We start from the raw sequence: 18,928 nt of genomic DNA, 5'->3' as shown, positions 1-18,928 counted from the left end.
GCAATGAACTATTCGCGAACGTCGGCAAAGAGGCTGATCAAAAAGCGGTGGAGGACTTGGTGGAGGTGAAAATAGATGAGAAGAACCCGGATAAGTTCTTCTTGCTCGGCTCGTCGTTGTCCAGCACCGAGAGATTCGAGGTCTTGGAATTCTTGACCTCTAACATCGAAGTATTTGCCTGGACACCCTACAACATGCCAGGCATTGATCCAAACTTCATCAGTCACCAACTCAATGTCCACCCATCCGCTAGACCAGTCATTCAGCGCACACGCAGATCGGCACTCCACCATGCCGAAATAGTGGCGGAAGAAGTAGGCAACCTGTTGGAGGCAGGAGCAATTAGAGAAGTGCACTACCCAAGATGGATCTCCAACACAGTCGTAGTGCCAAAGAAAAATGGCAAATGGCGAGTCTGCGTCGACTACAAAACAGTCAACAAGGCGTGCTCAAAAGACAGCTTTCCTCTACCGCGGATAGATCAACTAATGGACCTAACGGCGGGGCACAACCGACTTAGCTTTCTGGATGCATACAGAGGCTATCACCAAATCGCCATGCATGAACCAGACCAGGAGGTCACATATTTTACAACTCCAAGAGGACTATACTGTTACAAGGTCATGCCCTTTGGCCTGAAGAACGCAGGGGCAATATTCCAACGGATGGTCACCAAGATGTTTGAACCATTGTTAGGCAGAACAATGGAGGCTTACATCGACGACATGGTGGTCAAAAGCAAAGATGAAAATGACCATCTTAAGGACCTAGGCGAGATGTTTGAGATCCTTAAGAAGCACAAGTTGCGCCTCAACGCATTCAAGTGCGCATTCGGTGTAGGATCTGGCAAATTTTTGGGCTTCCTGGTAACCAACCGAGGTATAGAAGCAGACCCCTCCCAGATCAAAGCAATCCAAGATTTGGAGAGACCCAACTTTGTAAAAGAAGTACAGCATCTCACCGGTATGGCGGCTGCACTCAACCGATTTATCAGCCGGTCGTCAGACAGACTACGACCATTTCTCATGCCTTAAAGGCCAAATTTGAGTGGGATGAAGAATGGGACCAAGCTCTGGAAAGCTTGAAGGAATATATGTCTTCCCCACCACTGCTTGTTACCCCAGTACCTGGCGAAGAACTCTTCTTATACTTGGCGGTCTCTCAGCACGTAGTTAGCGCAGTGTTGGTTCGTGCAGAAGGAATCCAACACTTGCCCATCTATTATGTCAGCAAGACGTTGTTGGGAGCCGAAATAAGGTATTTGCCACTAGAAAAACTGGCATTAGCCTTGATGATGACCTCCAGGAAATTGGCACACTACTTTCACGCCCACACCATAGTCGTCCTCACAGCTTTCCCACTAAAAGCTTTGTTTGAGAGGGTGAACTTTTCTGGGCGAATTTTGAAGTGGGCAGTAGAGTTAGGACAATTCGATATCAAGTTCCAACCCAGAACCGCAATAAAAGCCCAATCTTTGGCAAACTTCGTCGCAGAGTTTACACCTGGAAGTCATCATATCTGCCTAGTCGACCTAACTGACACCACCGAGTTAGGGATGGAAGTTGATGTCGGAATAACGCAACCCCTAGTAGAAGGTACTCAGTTAGACTCCAAGGCAAACCAAACTAAAGAAAACAAGGAAGAAACAAGCCAAGGCTCACCAACAGTACAATCAGATGGCGAGGGGCAGACAACAAGCATGGACCTTGAAGAAAACACCATTCTTGACCCCACGGCATCATCTGACCCCTCCACGTGCTGGAAGTTGTTCGTTGGAGAGATGTGGAAGCTCTTTGTGGATGGAGCATCCAACCGGCATGGTGCAGGGCTTGGCATAGTCCTCATCTCCCCAGACGGCCTGGTTGTAGAGCAAGCAATCAACCTTGGCTTCCCAGCATCAAACAACGAAGCGGAGTATGAAGCGCTTCTCGCGGGACTCAAATCAGCATACTACATGAAGGCCACCGAACTAATGGTCTACAGCGACTCACAGCTGGTAGTAAACCAAATTTCTGGCGACTATGAAGCAAAGGATGATAGGATGGCCAAGTACCAAGAGTTGGTCAGAACAGAAATTAAGAAATTTGAAGTAGTAAGGATAGAGCAAATCGGCAGGGAGGAAAACAGCAGAGCAGACGAACTAGCAGGCTTCGCCTCAATGGCAGATTCCTCCATACCTCATCCACTACTAATCGACTACCTACCTAGACCAAGCATAGAAGACCCCGAAGCAGAAGAGGTATGTTGCATAGAACTAGGCCCCTCTTGGATGGATCCCATCATCCTGTTCTTAAAAGACGGCATCCTACCAGAAGAGAAAAAAAAAGCCAACAGAATAAGAACGAAATCGCAACGATTTTGGCTCTCCCCATCCTTAGCATTATACAAGAAGTCATTCTCAGGACCCTACCTAAAGTGTGTACATCCCAGCAAAGTAGAAGCATTCTTGTACGAGATACACGAAGGGGTGTGCGGAAGCCATCAAGGAGGAAGATCGCTAGCTTACAGGGCCATTTCACAAGGATACTGGTGGCCATACATGCAGGCAGACTCGGAAAAATATGTGAAGAAGTGTGAGAAATGCCAAAAATTCGCACACCAAATACATCAACCAGCAAGAGAACTCCTACCATTAACTAGCCCATGGCCTTTCGCAATGTGGGGCTTGGACATAGTAGGACCACTTCCAACAGCACCCGGCAACAGGAAGTTCTTTCTCGCAGCAACAGACTACTCCACAAAATGGGTAGAAGCAGAAGCATTGGCATCAATCAAAGAAAAAGATGTGAAGAAGTTCGTTTGGCAGAATATCATCACTCGGTTTGGCATACCAAAAGCCTTAATTTCAGACAATGGCACTCAGTTCAACGACAGAATCTTTAGAGGCTTTTGTGAAGAATACAAGATAGAGTTCTACAATTCTACACCGGCATATCCTCAAGCAAATGGCCAAGCAGAAGCATCAAATAAAGTTGTCTTGGATGGACTGAAGAAAAGGTTAGAAAAGGCAAAAGGCAAGTAGGCGGACGAACTTCCTCATGTTTTATGGGCTTACCGCACCACACCTCGACGATCAACAGGAGAAACACCATTCTCCTTAGCCTATGGAATGGAAGCAGTAATCCCACTGGAAGTTGGCCTCCCCACAATTCGAAGCGAAAATTTTGATCCAGACTTAAATGGAGAAGCCATAACATTGGAACTCGACCTTGCAGAAGAAAGAAGAGAAAAAGCACTGGTTCACATTGCTTCATACCAACGAGAGCTAATTAGAAAATACAACAAAAAGGTACATCCAAGGCAATTCAAGATCGGCGATTGGGTACTGCGCAAAGTAATGGGAAACACCTTGGTACCAGGAGATGGAAAGTTAGGGCCAAACTGGGAAGGTCCTTACAAAGTGGTAAGGTTAGCAGGCAAAGGGGCTTACCATCTAGAAGACAAGGACGACAAAGCAATCCCTAGGCCATGGAACACGGCCAATCTCAAGTTGTTTTATTTTTAGCTTTTTCTCTTTCAAACATATGTAATTTTCTTTTTCTTCAATAAGACAATCAATTCTTTTCAGCATGATTCATTCTCTGTAAAAGTTAGCTTTAGTAAAGTTAGGAACATTGCAAACCTTTTATTCTAAGTTAGCTGGAAAAAACTAACTTAGAGGTTGGCTGTAATAAACCAACACCCTTCCTAAGCCCAGGATAAGGATCCAGGCTGCAGGACGTTTTGGCCGGAATAACCAAACATTGTTCTAAGTTAGCTGGAAAAAACTAACTTAGAAGTTGGCTGGAATAAACCAACTCTTAGTACTCTTCAGCCGATGTATGGGGATGGCTGAAGAGTGGTTGGCTGGATTAAACCAACTCTTTGAACTCTTCAGCCGAAGTATGGGTATGGCTGAAGAGTGGTTGGCCGGATTAAAACCAACTCACTGTACTCCTCAGCCGAAGTAATTATGTCGGCTAAGGAGTGGTTGGCTGGAATAAACCAACTCCTGTTACTCTTCAGCCGAAATAAGGGTATGGCTGAAAAATGGTTGGCTGGATTAAACCAAATCTGTGTACTCCTCAGCCGAAGTAATTATGTCGGCTAAGAAGTGGTTGGATGGTAAGCATAAGTTAGTTCGAACAAGTAAAAACCGAGATAAACGTTGGACATATCAAAGTGCAAGCATACAAATCAAAACCGGAATAAGAGTTCAAGCAAAATTTTCATTCATTGAAAAGCAATTACAGAGGGGCATAGCCCGGTTACAAAGACAAAAGGTAACAACAAAGAGAAAAAGAACAAAATCAAGAGAAAAGATCTTCAATTTCGGCATCAAAGGCAGCATCGGCATCGACATGAAGACTGGTTTCTGACGGGAGCTCGTTCTCGGTCGCAAGGGTGGTTTCGGTCGGAACCACGGTTTCACCTGGTTATTCAATAGTTAGGTCTTCCACCGTGGGCTCCGACCGAACTGCCTGATCTACATTGACAACCGGAGTATCCTCAGAGGCAGAATCTTCTTCAGAATCTGAGCCTTCAAGAAACTGCTGTTGCATGGCATTTGCATACTTCACAAGGGAGTTCGGTATGAAATAGGCTAGAGGGTTGAAAACCTCGGTCTGTGGATCATGACCGAGCTTCTCAACGGCTCCCCTCCAGCCGCACTTAAAGAACAGTTCCTTGGCGGCCTCACACTGTTTGACATATACATCCTCTGCCTTCTTGACGCCTTTCTTTTTGGCCTCTTTTGCGCTCTCCTTCACTTGGGATATTTCGGCATCTTTCTTCCTTTCAAGCTTCACCAGCTCGCGCAGGTACTTGTCTTTTAGGGCAATGGCAGCCTTCTGCCTTTCTGCCTCGGCCGAACTAACCAATCCGGCCAGTCGGCCGTTCTCAGCTCGGAGCTCGGCCATTTGCTTTCTGGCCTCCTCTAGCTCGGTCGTTTTTGCTTCAGCTTCTGCCGCGGCTTGCCTTGTTATTTTCCTAAGCTCCAGCACTTTCCTATGAGTGATTTAGTTTTTCTGAATGGCCTGACAAAGCGAAGATTTCCCTTTAGCTGAAGTAAAAGTTGAAAAAAGAAAGTAGACAGAGAAGACGACCGAAGTTACTTACCAGAATCATGGATTTGGTCGAAGACCGGATGGCCTTCAATTCGGTGTTCAGTTATTTTTGGTGGTGCTCCATGTCTTTGGGGAGGCACACACTCTTGGCCAGGTTGAAGGCCAACTGATGGTCTTTCTCAGCAACAATCGAGTCTGAGTCTTGAATGTCTCGGTTGTTGAAAGTAAGTTTTGGTGCCCAACAACCGGTAGTTCGGTCAGAAGACTCCGGTTGAGGGCTCGGTGGTAAGCTCGGTGGAAGAGCAGGTTCTTCTTCATCGACCAAAATTTGTTCGGTTTCGGCAGTCCGGGCTCGCTTGGTTCGGCGGAAAGAGGACGGCTGTTGAGAAGGGAGGGCCACAACAGCAGGTTGCAATTGGCTGAGGGGCGTTACTTCGGGCCTGGTTGTCTCGGTTAAAAGCGCCCTGACTCTGTTCTTTTTTTCCATCTCTTCTTCAGCTGTCAGTGGGATCAGTCTAATCTCGGGTAAGGATGGGTCCGGTTCTGGGGCCTCTTCAAGGAGAAAGTCGGTTACTCTAGCTTTCTGGCGACCACTGTATCGGTAGGTCGGCTCGAATTTCAGCAATTTGGCCCAACTACGTTCAGGATATCGTAGTGCGGCTCGCAAAGTTGCAAGATTTGGATAGCTGTATAAGGAATGAAGGTGGGCAGAATCTGCGAAAGAAGAACTGTTAGTTCGGTTGATAGACTAACAAACCGAAATAAAAAAAAAAAATGCAAGGAAGAAGACCGAAGTGAAATTACCGGGCTCTCATTTTTTCCAATTTATAGGTCGGCCAGGAATTTGGGCTTGAAAATCCTCAAAGTTTCCACAGACCCAGAAAAAATCGTCGTCGTTTAAGTCTTTGTCCGGTGTATATTTAATTATCTTCTCTCGGCGGCGGCGTATCCTAAGATAATAGACCCACCCATCTTCTTTTGAACCAATTGAATATTGGTGAAAGATTTCGGCCAGGCCAAGGTTTAGTCCGGCTTGGCGGTTCAGTTCGACTATTCCCATAATTATGCGGTATGAGTTGGTGGATAGTTGGGTTGGGCATAATCTAGTCTGCCTAAGAAACTCACAGATTAAGGGTTGGACTGGAAATCGCAGTCCGGTTTCTACAATGGACAAGAGGGTAAAAGGGACAAAGCCTTCGTTATCCCAAGGAATGACATCTTTTTCGGCTAAAGACAGGTGGACATCATCAGGTATGTTATAGTCCTTTCTGAATTCGGCTAGGCCGCCTGGAGTGTCTACTGGGTACCTATACTTCCCCATTTAAGGAATAAGTTATGAATAAGTTATATCGGTGCAAAAGTTGTGCTCAGTAGCTCGGTTGAGCACACGGAGGAGTGCCTGGGCAACCTAAGTCTGCAAAGTAGAAAACAAAGGGGTTAAGCACAGATCATAAGACCGTGCTACAAATTAAAAGCAAGGTAAAAAAAAAGCCCTACTTCGGTTTTATGGACAGGTTCTATCTCGGTTCAGCAAAAATGATTGGTAGCTCGGTTCGAGCAGGGTTTTTATTAGCCAGACCTTGGCAAATATCTCGGCATATTGGCTTTGGAATCAATTTCTAGACCGGTTCATCGTCTAGGGGCAGCTTTCTAAGTTCGGTCTAAAAAACTAAGAAAGCTGGATTAGCCCCAAAAGCATAAATCGGTTGAACTATGAGTTTTTGTTACTCCGGTTGAGCCTCTAGGGGCAGCTTTCTGAGTTTGGTTTAGAAACTAAGAAAGCTGGCTTAGCCCCAAAGGCCCAGCTCAGTTTAAGACCGAAGTTCCTAGTTTAATGGGTTCAAAACGTCGTTCAATGAGCTTATCTCGGCCAGAGTGATTCGGGGGTTGGTAACCTACTGAAACTACTGATTATTTCTACAAGCTATAGTTCGGTTATTGTCCAAAGTGATTTACCTATATCGCATAAACAATATCCTAGTTCGGTTGCTACATGATTTTGGATCCAAGACTTGTTTTCTACAGAATAGTTCACACACATGGGTTCTGCTAATATTTTTCCATGGAAGTTCAGAAGCAAAAACAAAAATGAACAAGCATGTTTCGCAAAAACATAGAAAGCAGAAAGAAGAAAAACAAAACAGGTTTTCTGAGGCTTACCAGAAGAAGGTGAAGCTGAAGAGGGGAGCAACAGCACCAGCAAAAGAACACGAGCTCAGGGAACTCAGAGGCTGGGGAAACAGAGGCACGAAGAGAGAAGAAGATGAATAAAGAAGGTGAATGATTCAAAAGTGAAAGGGGTGTTTTGTGAAAAAAACGAAAGGCAAAAAAGCGGGAACTGTTCAAATTTTTCGCTGTACGAGGGTGGCGTGACAGCTGCCCACAGCCTATCAGAGCCTGCCACGTGTCATTGGAAAGTGAAGCGTTACAGTCACAGTGATTGAAGAGACGTTTTGACCGGACAAGCGGAACCCGGAGTAAAGTAAGCTCGGCTGGAGAGGTTAACGGGTTTTTTAGCCCGACTGAAAAGGCTTAAAAAAGTTAGCTCGGCTGGTCACCAGGTAATCCCAATTATGCTGTACAGATGGAATTAAGGGGCAATTGAGAGGGTAATTTTTGATGAAAATTGGGCCGAGCTATGAGATGGACTTTATGGCCCAAAGTACGAAGAACTGGGTAAAAAGGGCCGAGAAGTTACTCCGGCCCAAGAGAGATAAAGTTACTCCGGCCAAAAAGGGATGAAGTTACTTCGGCTCAGGAATTGTAAAGCTACTTCGGTCTGGACAACTTGGAGTTAGTCCGGCCTCCGAGTTAGTCCGGTCATGACGTATACTGGATAGATCGGTCAGGACCTTGCTACTCGGTAGCTTGGTCCCAGCACACCATGGTTCATACAAGGGAGAACCGAGATAAGGCGTAACGAGAGACAGAACCGAACCAATGATAGTTCGGCTTATTCTGCGGCTGTGCATAGCCGTAGGTACTTCGGTCAAATGGTAGTTCGGCCGTGGTAAAAACCATCCCACTTGGTTTAAGCAGTGGGGGGGTGTAAAAGGATAAGCATTATCCTTTAGGAGTATGAATCCTAGGAGGACTCTGCATGGAGGAATAAAAGTCCTACTAAGATTGTGCCACTCGAAACCTATAAAAGCTCACAAGCATCACCTTGGATGAGGTAACATAACACAACATACAATTTTGCTTCCTGAATACATTGAGCTTTGTCTATTTGTCAAGTTTTCTGACTTAGGCATCGGAGAGGTTTCCGGCACACACCCGCCGGCTAGCTCACGTTTGTGTTTTCAGGTGACAAAGCGACGTCGTACGGAGGAGCGTGGACTTAGTCAACAGGATTATACGAGGAGAATTATTTCTTTCCCGTACATTTATTAATATTTGTCTCACTACCTTTAAATCTAATAATATCAAAATCTAAGTAAGAAATCATATAATTTCAAAATTTAGGTCAAATCATAACATATATTTCATTAATATAGGATGTTTTGTATAAATAATTTTGATGAAATGTAATTAAAGAAATACATACCTCAAATCGTCAACCCTTGATGCTTTCTATTTTATGACGCTCAAAAAAGCAGTTGTTGACCCTTTTTATTTTTTATTTATATTTAATAAATTAATAATAATATTCTCTTTTTATTTTCATCAGGTAAAACCTATAATATAATATGACATTCCAAAAATCATATTTTAGTATTAACTATCAACTCCACCTAGTGTGTTAAAAGTTAATATGGCATTAGGCATTAATCATTCATGTCAATTTTAATATATTTTTGTGGGAGCTGAATAAATAGAAGAGTCGGAAAGTGCGTACCCCAAAAATCAGATATTATTCGGCTCCATATTGCGTGACTAGGATGCCGAATACGTTAGGAAGGCCGAATAGCCGGAGATCAGTAGCTCCGAATAAATAAAAGGGAAATGGGATAAACGTAGGCTCAGGCCCCGAGGCCCAAAAAGTAAGTATAAATACAAGAACCACAGATTTAGAAAGGTACGTAAGAATCACTTCACTTAACTTAGTAAACAAGTTATCCTGAGTGTCTGAACTGACTTGTCCGTCGGAGTACTAATTCCGGCACCCCCGACCGGGGTGTTTGTATCTTTTCAGGTGACTAGCTGAGGATCACTAGCGTCTCCCAGGATCTGAAGAGTATTTCCAAACCACTTCTCCACAATTTGCGTCGTCTGTGGGAATACTCAAATACATCAATGGCAGGCGTGACTGAAGATCCTCCGATAGCTACTGACGAGACCACACAGAGAGATGACCTCACTCCAGCAAACTCGCTTGGACCAAAAACCATCGCAGGCAAACCAAACAGAGGTTGGACAACATCATCGCTAAGAACGAACGCCTTCGTCGTGATCTGGCCTCGGAAATAACAAAATCCAAACAAACAGTGCGCCAGGCTTCTGAACGACCCCCGAGGGCAGATGATCGACGATCTCGAGCCCGACAAGAAGAAACTGACAGCCACTATGCCTCAACAGATCATCTTGAGGAGTTGGCAAAGGACGAACGTCTCCAATAATGCGTCCGGAGGAATGCGACCAAAACACCTGCCTTTCCAAAGGATGCATTTCCGCTTGACACCGTCCACATGATATACAGCCTGCCAGCAGCCCCGGCCATGCATGCAATCCAATCACATCCAGGGCCCTAACAGCAAATCACACCAGCAAAGCGGCTCCGAGAAACGCCCAGTATCACCTTTGACGACTCTGATTTGATCGGTTTAACACTCCCTCACATCGATCCATTGGTTGTTGAGCTACGCGTAAACCGGTTCACCGTCGAACGCGTTCTTATCGACCAGGGCAGTACTTCGGAGGTTATGTATTATAAAACCTTCATCAAACTCGGATTCAACGAGTCAGACCTGACTCCGGCTCCTTATCTACTATTCGGTTTCAATGCCAATCCAGAGTACCCATTGGGAAAGATCAGCTTACCCGTTCAAGTAGGTTCCAGAACGGTGGATATGGAATTCTTGGTCGTCAAGCTGCCATTGCCGTACAATCTCATCATGGGTCGATCGTGGTTACATACCTTGCAGGCCGTCCCAAGCACCTATCATCAACTGCTACGTTTCCCAACAGAACACGACATTGAGCAAATCTGCGGCTCCCAGAAATCGGCACAAGCATGTTATCTCCTTGCCGCCAAAACGCCAAAGGAACTGCAAGTAAACTCCATTGAGGTGCCGAATCGAGAGATCCTTGATGACATTGGGCGGCATCCAAACGAGAAGGCCATGAAAGGTTTAGACCGAGTTGACATCGATGGAAGCCCAGAAAAGTTCTTCATGATCGGCGCTTCTCCGAATCAGGCCGACAAGCAGCAGCTGATCTCTTTCTTGCTCAACAACCTCGACGTCTTTGCGTGGACTCCGTACGAAATACCAGGAATAGACCCGTCAGTTTCACAGCACCATCTGAATGTTGAACCCAAATGTAAGCCGATCATTCAGAAAGGCCGACGGTCAGCTGGGAGCACACTGCCGCCGTTGTTGAGAAGGTAGACAGACTGCTTGAAGCCGGGGCAATTAGAGAAGTCACTTACCCTACGTGGCTCTCCAATACAGTGGTGGTGAAGAAGAAAAATGGGACTTGGCGAGTGTGCGTCGATTTTACGGATCTGAACAAAGCTTGCCCTAAAGACTGTTTTCCTCTACCCAGAATCGACCAGCTTGTCGATGCGACAGCACGACATCAACGCATGAGCTTCCTCGATTCTTACAGAGGCTACCATCAAATCGCCATGCATCTAGATGACCAGGACAAAACCGTATTCCTCACCCTAAGAGGAATCTACTGCTACAAAGTTATGCCTTTTGGGCTGAAGAATGTAGGGGCAACCTACCAAAGACTGGTTACCACCATGTTCAAAGAGCAACTCGGCCACACTATGGAAGTATACATCGACGATACGGTGGTCAAGTCCAAAGAAGAACAGAATCATATAGCCGATCTAGAAAAGACATTCAGCATCTTATGCACATACAGAATTGTAACAACCTTCGTCACTGTTTACCGATTAACCACTGATTACTGCTAAACTGAGACTGATTATGTTTGGTAACTGAATTGATTGAAGTACTGAACTGACTGACTAAAATCTGGAACTGAATTGATTAAGTATATCTGTTTAATTGTATGTCTATCTGTTGACTGTTTGATTATCTGTTCATGCCTTTGTGTTTAAATTATGAATTGAAGACCTTATCGGCAGTCGAATCTGAAATTGATTGATGATTTGTGATCTTTAGAATTTATATGATTTTATGGCATATTCAGTTAAAATGTAATTTGGTATGATTAAATTAGATTGAAATAAGCTTAATGTCAAGAGTTGACGTAATTACCATTCTGCCACATGAGTGGCCCACTACCTAGACTATATTTGAGCCTCACAACACTTTAACAAAACATTTCATCAGTCCATTTCTTGTTCTTGCTGACTTGAGAGAGAGAGAGGTAGAGAAAGCTTGAGTTCTTCACAATTTGGCTTAGAGTCTTGTAGAGATTGAAGGATTCTTGCATATTGAGCCTCTAGACTTGTAATTGAGGAACCTAGGTATGAATTTCATCCTCCTTATTGTGTATTTAAGTTCTTTCTAGCATGGATCATGGTAGTTTAAAGAGTTAAGTCAAGAATTGGTTCAATAGTGTTGAATTAGAGCTCAATTATTGCATGCATGTATATGTATTGAAGTTTTGAGGTTGTAGTCCATAATTCCTCACAGGCGTGTCCATGTTTTGAGAGTAGACCACGATTTCATCATGTTTTTGTAAGAGTTAGCTCATTTGAGCTTATATTGAAACTTTGAATTGGTTTTAACTCATGCATGTTCAATTGAAGTTATGTTCTTGAGTTTGGTTTGAAATTGAGTTGTTTGAAACACTCTTGGGCTTTGATTTTACAATTGAGCTTTGGAATCATGTTAAACTATGAGTTTTGGGATGTTTTCTGGAAAATTGGCCCAAGAGGATCGAAATTTATGTTTTAAAACTTGGAGTTGAGCTTGAGGTTCAAATCTGGGAATTCCAGATTTTGAACTCACGCTCCAGCGGGGTGACTGGCGCTCGAGCGTGAAATTCGTGCTCCCAGTACTTTGCACTGTTTTGAAGTCCGCTCGAGCGGAATAATTGATACTCGAGCGGGAGATTGTGTCTCATGCTCGAGCGCCCAATCGAGCGTGATTTTCACCTATCCAGCACTTTTGACTGTTTTGTAGAACGCTCGAGCGGGTAAGTCTACGCTCGAGCGGAAACCTTTGTCTGCATGTCCGCTCGAGCGGAGTAACCTACGCTCGAGCGTGACCCATGTTTTTTGAAAATTCTGAAAATGCTTTTAAAGTGCATCTTTGCATCCTCATCCCATCCTAGGCATTCTTAGGCCTAGTTTAAGACATCTTAATGAGGATATAGATGTAGAACACACCGAGGAAAATTAGGGATTAAGTTATTATCTTTCCTAACTGTGTAGCTTAGTGTGTGTTCAATCTGTAATTGTGTAGGGTTGGCGACTAGGGATGCGCTCTAGCTTTACTGTTGCCCAGAACTCTGTGAGTAACAACTGTGTAAAGATATGTTCAAAATGATTATCTTCTGAACAATTGAACTGTACTGCTTTCTGAACTGATACTGTTAATTGAATGAATGTATGTCCTATATTCTGAACTGTATTGTGGCATCCTTAGCAACTACTGTTTACTGTTACTGTTACAGAGATCTCTGTCGGTTCCCTTGTTGGAACCACTACTGTTACTGATTGATGGCCATCATTTACTGTTCGGTCTTTTAAGACCTACTGTTTACTGTACTGTTATGCTAATGGATGTACCACATATGACTGAATGACTGATATACTGAATTAACGAACTGTTTTCATTACTGTAAGGGCATTTATTCTTAACCTCTTTACGCATTACGTTATTCACTAGGCTTTAGCTCACTGCTTATATATATATATATATATATATATATATATATGTAGGTATATAGGCACCAGACCGTGGTTAGAAGCATCGGGGTAAGCTCCAGTTTTGTCAAGACAATCACTGTGCCTCACTACGAGGTTCCGAGCCCGTCAAGTTATGGCTTAGGGGTGTTTTAATTTCCCCGTCTGTCTCTGTATCTGCTTGTATAACTGTATAGACTGTCACCGTACTGTTTAATAGGGATTAGGTCCCTAAACTGAATGATCGTATATATGTACATACTGTTTTGTCTGACTGTATATATTTGAATGAAAAGTCTTTTTGCATACAGACTGTCACAGCTTATTGGACATTGGTTATTTACTGTTTTGGCTTCCGCCATGCCCCTGTACTCTGTTTTACTGTATTACTGTTAAGCAGGCCTTCGGTAATCTTGGATTACTGGCCGGTTACGGTGCTAAACCCATAGGGGCGGGTTTGGGTCGTGACAGAGTGGTATCAGAGCGATACTTACCACGAGTTATACCGCACACACGTGTCCCAATGAGCTATAGGATGTCCTAGAAAAGCGATTAGGGCATTACATAAGCGTGATAAGTGTGTGGCTATGACATGACTGAATGTGTGCTAATGTGTTAATCTGTTTAAACAAATGACTGCCTATGTTGATAACTGTTATAACTGCCTATAGTGAAATGGATAATGCGAGAACTACAAATGAATCTGAATCCTCATCCTCTAAGGCAAGAATGGCAAGACTGGAAAGAATGATGGAACTAACAACTGAAAGACTAGATCAACAACAGAATCAACAGCCCCCACCTCCTCCTCCGGTACAGCCGGAACAGAATGTGAATGTTAATGATGGGGACATAATTGCCCTCACCCATAAGTTCAGCAAAATGAAACCGCTATCCTTCCAGGGAGGCCGTGAACCGTTAAAAGCTGAAGCATGGGTTCTGGAGACAGAAAAATTGTTTGAGGTCTTTCCGTGCTCCGAAGCACATAAAGTGCTATTGGCCACCTTTACTCTGCAAGAAGAAGCTAGAAGGTGGTGGATGCTTATCCGTGATGACAATACTGTTATAACCTGGGCTCAATTAGCCTTCTTTGAAAAGTACTTCCCTCAGTGTGTTAGGGACAGAAAAGTAACTGAATTTGAACAGCTGAGACAGGGCACAATGTCCGTTGCTGAATATGAAACGAAATTCACCGAGCTTGCTAGATATACACCACATATGGTTGACACTGACTACAAGAAGGCCAGAAAGTTTGAAGGCGGCCTTAATGTTGCAATACTTGACAGAATAAATGTTCTGAAATTACCAAATTACGTAAATGTTCTTGACCGAGCCTTGATGGCTGAATCGAACATCGAGGCACTGAAAACTGAAACACCAACATCTGAATGGCGTGGTAAAAGGCAGGGTTTTAAATTCAAGAAAGGCAAGCATAACCCATTAAACAAGAAACAGAATACGGGGTCAACAACTAGCCCCAACTAAGGGAGTGGTTTCATACCACCCTGTTCTGAGTGTGGCAAGAAGCACAAAGGGGTCTGTTACAAAATATCTGGAGCCTGTTACAGGTGTGGCAAGGTGGGCCACATGGTTAAAAACTGCCCCTCTGCTCCACAAGCCAATAGTAAAGCTGCACCAAGCGTGGCAGCATCAACTGTTGCGCCAAAACTGAACCCCAAAGCTACCAGAAAAGAGCCCATGAGGCAGGGCTGAGTGTTCGCCCTAGTACCGGGAGACGTGTAGAATACCGAGACCGTTGTGTCAGGTATTCTCTCTATTTGTACTCAAAATGTTTATGTACTGATTGATTCGGGGTCTGCGCATTCATATGTGTCGCATGCTTTTTCGCGAAAACTGAATAGACCATTAGAACCCATGAATTATCTGTTAGCTGTATCATCACCCATTGGGGGATCTATGACCTGTGCATATATGTACCCTGCTTGTGAAATTATTGTTGGAGATGCACATTTGTTTATTGACTTACTACCCCTGAACATTGATCATTTTGATGTAATATTGAGAATGGACTGGTTAACGAAATACCATGCTACCATAGACTGTGTAACGAAACAAGTAGTTTTTCGTCCACCGGGTTTACCCGAATTTGTGTTTAATGGGGTTGGAGTAGTACCTCCTCCGTACTTGATTTCATCTGTGAAAGCTGTTAAATTGATTAGAAAGGGGTGTAAGGGATATCTGTGTTCTGTATTGACTGTGTCTACTGATGATAATGCTAACGTGAATAGTATTCCTATAGTCAGAGAATTCCCAGATGTTTTTCCAGATAATCTGCCAGGGGATTTGACTGACAGGGAGATTGAATTTACCGTTGATGTGATTTCGGGAACACAGCCAGTATCTAAAGCTCCTTGCCGAATGGCCCCAACTGAATTGAAGGAATTAAAAGTGCAACTGCAAGAACTGCTAGTTAAGAAGTTCATCAGACGTAGCACTTCGCCATGGGGCGCTTCTGTTTTATTTGTGAAGAAGAAAGACGGCTCACTGAGACTGTGCATTGACTACCGTGAACTGAATAAGGTAACTGTGAAAAATAAATACCCATTGCCATGTATTGATGACTTATTTGATCAGTTACAGGGTGCTCAAGTGTTCTCTAAGATCGACCTCAGATCAAGATACCGTCGGTTGAAAGTTAAACCAGAAGACATTGACAAAACTGTTTTTCGAACGAGGTATGGACATTACGAATTTTTAGTTATGCCTTTCGAAGTTACCAATTCACCTGCTGCATTTATGGACCTCATGAACAGAATCTTTAAACCATACCTTGATGACTTTATTTAGTATTCATTGATGACATACTGATTTACTCCAAAAGTATAGAGGAACATGAACATCATTTGAGACTTGCCCTACAGACCCTAAGAGAACAGAAACTTTATGCTAAACTATCTAAATGTGAATTTTGGCTTGATCATGTTATGTTTTTGGGGCATGTTGTTAGCAAAGATGGAATTTCTGTTGATCCGTAAAAAATTGAAGCTGCAGTAAACTGGCCTAGACCAACAAATGTGACAGAAGTCCGAAGCTTTTTAGGACTAGCCGGGTATTACAGAAGATTTGTCAAAGATTTCTCCAAAATTGCCTTACCGTTGACTCAGTTAACTCAGAAGGGGATATCATTTGACTGGATTGACCAAAGGGAATCAGCATTCCAAGAGTTGAAAACTCGACTTGTAACTGCACCGATTCTTACCCTACCTTCAGGTACGGATGGTTTTACTGTATTTAGTGATGCTTCTCATAAGGGTTTGGGATATATTTTAATGCAGAATGGGAGAGTTATTGCTTATGCTTCCCGACAACTGAGACCGCACGAAAAGAACTACCCGACCTATGATCTGGAACTTGCTGCAGTAATATTTGCACTGAAAATCTGGCGTCACTATTTATATGGGGTGACATGTGAAGTATATACCGACCACAAGAGTCTGAAATATTTCTTTACACAGAAAGAACTGAACATGAGACAGCGGAGATGGCTAGAACTGATTAAAGACTATGACCTACAGATTTTGTACCATCCGGGAAAAGCCAACACCGTTGCCAATGCACTGAGCCGGAAATCGATTGGAAATTTAGCCTGTTTGCTTACCGGACAGAAAGAATTACTTTGTGACCTTGAAAAATCTGAAATTGTAATTTTTTTACGAGAACAAGGTGGAACAATAGCTGCTATTTCTGCTCAACCAGTACTGATTGAAGAGATTAAAGAGAAACAGCAATTGGATGACTTCTTGAAGAAGATCATCGAAGAAAGGGAAACTAAACCGAGACCGGGTTTCAAATTTGAAAATAATGTACTGAAATTTCAAGAAAGACTGTGTGTACCAAATGATATTGAACTGAAAAAAAGAGTTCTGCAAAAAGGCCACAATTCAAAATTTTCCATCCATCCGGGAAATACGAAAAAGTACCAAGACCTGAAACTGAATTTCTGGTGGCCGGGAATGAAGAAAAAAATTACTGATTTTGTATCGAAATGTCTTCATTGCCAACAAGTTAAAGCCGAACATCAACGACCCTGTAGACACCCCATTTTTGACCGCCCTTAAGACTTGGGCACTACTGATGGTTTGCTCGGTGTTGAGAGATGTGCAGGGCAAAAAAAAAATCAGTTTCTTCGGCTAGAAGAGAGGCAAATCTTTCAAAACACTTTGTTTAGGGTTTTGGAGTTGAAGAAGAGAGGAAAGGAGAGGAGAAAACTAGTTTGGGAGAAGTTCGGCATGAATCCGGGTAGAAGCGAGTCGAGCAGCCCTCGCTGAATCGGGCTTATCTGTCTGTACACTTGGAGTTTATCTATGGGGCCACCACCATCGGAAAGCTTACTCCCGGGGCTTCATTTTGCACTAAAGAATCTCCTAGAGCCAAGTCCGGGTGGAGGAGATATGATTGGTTGAAGCTGGGCATCATCCCGATTTGATCGAGTCTGCGCGGCTTCACCGAAAAGGGCATAACGTTTTGCACAGGAGGAATTTTGATGCAAGGTTTGCGCCATTGGAAAGCTAACTTCCGGGGCTTCAATTTGCATACCCACCGGCCGTTTTTTGACCTTGGAATCATCTATCGGCAATCTATTTTGCCGACCGGCAAAATATTATGCCGACCGGCACTTTATTTTGGCCGACGACCAAATTTTCTGGCCGGTTTGCACCATTTGCACCCTCCAAGCCTGGTGCATCCCAGCTGTGCCAGTTGGAATGCACCAGCACACTCCCCCGTGCATATATGTTGCTATTTTGAGCCCTTGACCACCTTTGGACCCCTCTTTTGCACCCTTTGCTCAAGGCTTCTTGAGGAAGCCTTGACCCCTTATCTTGGCTTCCTCAAGAAGCCTACCAGCTGTCCAAGCTTCTCCAATAAGCCTTGAACCCCTTTGACCCCTTTCCCTTTACTTAGCTTGTAAGTTAAGTGCTTTCCTTGCCTTATATAAGCACCTCTCCTCCTCCTTTGTCTAGGTTAGAGATTTGAGGCAAGAAAAACCAGAGATATACCACATATATCTGATATACATACATACAAACCTCCATCTCTCTCCATATCTCTCTCATTCAACCATCAAACACCTTTGTTCTTGGGCCATTTCTTCATCAACTCATAGCACAAGGCATCCAACGCCCATTCCAGCAGCTTGAGGCTGTCCTCCAGAGGTTAAAAGCTCCCAAACTCAGTCCAAAGGTTCCTAAAGATTGGTTCTACAAGGGTGAGTCTCATTTTCCCTCTTTTGTGCATTTTCTTGGCCTATATCTTAGTTCCTTGTGGTTACATCTTTGGGCTCCGACCCAAAATTCAAATCATCATATTTTGAGGTCCTCTTCATGTTTGATTGAGGACCTCTTGCTGTTTGAGGACAGTAGCTTGCACTTGCTTCAATATCCTCCTTGAATGCCATAATCTTGCATAGAATTTTTGGCTTGCGTGTGATCTGTTTTAGAGCCTGATGTAAACTGAAAATAGGCTTATTTTGAGCCCCTCTTCAACATTGAAGAAGGACTCAACACTGTTTGGGACTTCCATGTTGTACTTCCCTTTATATCCTCTTTTTGGTCCCATTTTTGTATGTCTTGGCAGCCCCTGATGTTGCTGTTTTTGGACCTTGGTCCGAACTAAAAGTGGCTTTATTTTGACCTCCTGAACATGTTTTATTAAGGGTATTTTCTTGTTTGGTGAATTTTTTGTATACCTCATGTTATAGCCACTTTTGAGCCTCATTTTGCATTGTATTTCTAGCATGTTTGTATACTGATTTCGGGGCTGCCATGAACTGTAAATGTGCATGTTTTGGGCCCCTCTTCAATGTTGTTGAAGGGCCCTAACATGTTTGGGGACAGCAGCTGTGAGTTGCTTCATAATCTCATGTTTAGGGCCG

The sequence above is a fragment of the Camellia sinensis genome, chromosome 4 (assembly GCF_055761805.1).
Source record: "Camellia sinensis isolate YWXY chromosome 4, ASM5576180v1, whole genome shotgun sequence".
Taxonomy (NCBI): Eukaryota; Viridiplantae; Streptophyta; class Magnoliopsida; order Ericales; family Theaceae; genus Camellia; species Camellia sinensis.
The sequence above is the reverse complement of the archived record's forward strand: the minus strand, read 5'-3'. Positions refer to the sequence as shown.